Here is a 3891-nt window from a genome sequence, read left to right on the forward strand (position 1 = left end):
GCAAAAGCTGAATCCCGGACATTGACGGCCGGACATGTTTGGGAAAAAGAGGACAGTAACCCCTAAAGTTACTACTCAGCTTTCTCCACTGAACAAGGGCCTGCTAGCTTACCTTCCAAAAAAGATGGCTGACACTATGTGTAATCCCAATCCTCCATAATGCATCCATCTGCGTATTCAGTACCTTCGTCCATATATTCAAAAAGTTTCTGCCGGTGAAATCAAACGCACTGGCACTGATCTGTGATCGGTCTGTTAGCGCATTAGGTCCAGCCCCCTATGGGGGGGTTTGAAAGGGTGAGATCTAGTGCTTGTAGTCTTTACAGAAATCCCCCTGTCTTACACTTCCTCCTACAATGACGTAAAATGAAGATTTTTGCGTCATTGTAGGAGGAAGTGAAAAAGGTAATTAGAGGATTTCTCTCGTCTCAGGGGAAAATGAGAGAGTGTTGCACGACCATTCAATAGTATAACTGTGTTTCTAACAATGGAAAGCTTAATGCAAATGGGTGCAGTGACCCTTTAACAATTATAGTGACATGTTTGCAAACGAAATAAACCAATTAAAAGCCATTTATGTGGTGTGTTTTCTGTGTTCATGGTTAAGTGCTAATCTAATTTGTATTCCCGCTGAAAAACAAGTGTTCTAGCGCGAAAATGTTGCCTATAAATAGTGTTGCATGCCTTCTTATCAAATTCACATGATCAACCTCTCCTCTATTTTGCTTGGGAACTAATGTGGGCGGAACCAAAGTTTACTTGACTGCGTTCTCTGGAATCCTCTCAAGCGGAGGACTTCTACATTCTGATTGGTTGCCGCTGGTTGCGGCCAAACTGCCAAACCGCGTCGTAGCTCATTACCATAAAGTTGACCTGTCTTCAACTCTTCTTGCCCTTCTCGCTTTCCAGGATGCCCCGTGCCGTGCCGGCCTCGCCGGAGCTCGCCGGAGCTCGCTGGAGCTCGCTGCAGCTCGCTGGCAGTGGTGTGAACGCACAGTTAACATTGTTTGGTAAACATTACATGTAGGAGACTGTTTAGCATACTTCTGACGTACAGGTCTTTTACTACAGTTTACTATACTGCTTCCAGAAATCATTAAGGCACCTTCATTTTTTTTCAGTCTACCCCCCATACCCTTTAATGACCTTTTTTTATTTTTTATTATCTACAATCCTTGAAAAACTTTTTAGTAGTCTGGACGTAGTAGTTCAGAACCACTTTGGGGTCTAGAAGTAGCTTTTTCAGTATAGCAGTTCCCATTTTCTACTTGGTGGGGGAGGGGTTATGTAATGATTAAGAAAACAATTAAATGTACTCAAGGGATATACATGAGTGGTTCTCAAATGTAGTGTGTGGGAAATTTAGTAATGCAATGTTGACATAATATACATCAGGAACAGATTTAGGATAATAAGAAATTCAGTTAGAATCCTAAAGGAGGAGACACTCCCCAATCTCATGGAAATTCATTAATATTACAGAAATGTGCGTGGTGATTTTGCAAAGGTTATGTAACTTCAACTTAAGGATCTCTGATAAAACTAACATCAAGAGTGTTAAGGGACTGACTTTTAGATGATGACTGGGATGTATGAAGAAGATTTTATATATAAAGCTCTGCTTTGACATAGAACTGTGGCCTATTATTAAACTATTAGTAAAAACTTACTAATTCTAATTCTCATTCAAATATTGAAATGCCTTCCCACTGCTTTCACAACTCTGGATGTCCAAGTACTGAGTCTGTTACAAGAAAACTAATTTGTTGCTCACCAGAATACACAAGTATCTGACCTGTGATCTCATATTACAGAAATGTTTATGTCCTCACTTCTGCAGAATGTGATGGAAATTTTTTAGACAAAACAAATGGATGAAATTACATTCATTAAAAGTTGTAGTGATGTAAAAAAAGTACATACTTTAATATCATGGCAACATTTTATGTATAAAATGGAGAAGTTACTTGACAAAAGTATAAAATATAAGAACCAAGTTGGTACATTTTAATGGAGTATTTACGTACACAATACTCAAAATGATAGAACATAAATGGAGAAAACCATTAATGCATAAATGCAGAAACCCAATACATGCCAGTTACATTTTCCATGTAAATTCTTAACATAGTTATGTGATTAGAATACTTTGAATATATCGCAAGGTACATCATCGTAAAAGTAGGCTACTTCTTTGTAAAAAGACTAGACTAATTTAAATGGAGATTTCATTACATTTTTGTCATAAAACATCATTCACATGTATGAACAATGGACTTGAGTCAAAAATAAAATGAAAAGGAATAAAAAAAGGATATTATAAAACAATACAATGTTAAAAAAACTGAAAGTTAAAAAAAGTTCTTAAAAAAGTTAACCATGGGACTTTTACATTTTTTAAAGACATTTTTTTAACTTATCAAATTTATATTTCTGTAGCTCTTCATTTTCTGAACATTACATAGACCATTATTTAAGCAACATTAATTGGCTTCCATTGGTCAAATGATTTTGAAACCACAGCTGGTCTTCATCATCTCTGGAGTTGAGTATTGTAGTTCAGTGCTGTTTTACTAGCAAGGATAAAAAAATAAATAAATAAAAACCTAACCTGAATCCCTTCACAAGCATATGGTTATGATGCCTATATTTTTTGAATCACCAGCATCACAATCACCATAATTAAACAAATGAGCCCCAACACCAGTAAAGCAATATTCAGGTTCTTTGCTACACTGGAGGAGTCTCGAGCTTTTCCAGCATCTCCAAGGGTATTAGCATTATCTGCCTACAATAACACAAATATTAATAAAAAAATGCAGATTACAAATGTGTAAATTTCAGTTATTGATAGCTGTTTTTTTTAAAACAAATTGTAAGTGACTTACTCTGCATGAGTAGATGATTGCTGCAACTCCAAGTGGCAAAAAGCAACAAAAAGTGTTGAAGATGGACCAGGCAAGATAAGTGGGCTCATTCCTGCGGGATGTATCCATTTTTCCAAGCTCCATTGATTCTGTTTCCATATATCACTTTCCAAGCTTTAGGTACAGAGTCAGTGCAGGGTGGGTCGAGGGACTGGTTTAAATAGGGTGGGCTACTGTCAGAGAAAGAGAAGAAAAAAGCCAGGAGAAGGGAGGAGTACATAAAAGGGGGTACATTTTTAAGAGGTTACAGGCCATCAGTTTACTCACTAAGCTGTTGCATTAGCATAGGGGACATTTTAGAAATACAGCTGTTGCAGTTGTTGAATGTACATTTACTGTGCATTTGCTAACTATTACAAAAAAAAACTCTCTAGTTTACAATAGTGCAGCTGTTGTGGTTGTTTTGTTGTTGTAGTTGCTGTATGTATGATGAGAGTGAAAATGTCTTGTTCAGACTAGATAATATGGAACTTTATGAACATTATATGAATATATAGACATTTCAACTAACATCTGAAGAATTAAAGGAAGTTTAGTCTTGACTTTTAGGGTTCCAGACTCTAATTTCAGGGTAGTACTAGGCATGGGTGTGGTACGAGTGATAGAGGGAGTGATGGGGGTTGAGGAAAAATGTACTAGATGCTCTTTTCCGAGTCTTCTTAAGCGTTAGTTTTGTGTGAGGAACAGACCAGAAAGAAAATTATCTGATAAGAAATTATCATGTCCATAAGAGAATTTCAGTTTATATTTATTGTTAAAGGTTGCATTTTGCTTAAAAAAAGGTGCATTTAAGGATAAATTACCACTATTCCCACAATTCTGTCAGAAAATGTAAAAATATAGTTTGATATATTGTTTAAAATTTTCAGTATGTGGCAGGAGGGAAAACCGCACTAGACTGGCACTAAGGCACTAAGGCACTAAGGCCTAACTACTTATATTAGAATAAATGCAGCTTTAAGAA

General features: G+C 36.5%; 1 long non-coding RNA gene across 1 annotated transcript; it reads right to left on the reverse strand.

Annotated features, from left to right (window-relative positions):
• Positions 1 to 1979: 1979 nt before the first annotated feature.
• On the reverse strand, positions 1980 to 3149 carry LOC143714839 (uncharacterized). The gene is made up of 2 exons (XR_013195623.1): positions 2889 to 3149; positions 1980 to 2788 (listed from the first exon to the last, which is right to left on the reverse strand). It is a non-coding gene; the product is annotated as an uncharacterized LOC143714839 (long non-coding RNA).
• Between the last annotated feature and the right edge of the window lie 742 nt (positions 3150 to 3891).

Source organism: Siphateles boraxobius, unplaced genomic scaffold (assembly GCF_051911475.1).
Source record: "Siphateles boraxobius isolate OS27281-9 unplaced genomic scaffold, OSU_SipBor_1 56, whole genome shotgun sequence".
NCBI classification, from domain to species: domain Eukaryota; kingdom Metazoa; phylum Chordata; class Actinopteri; order Cypriniformes; family Leuciscidae; genus Siphateles; species Siphateles boraxobius.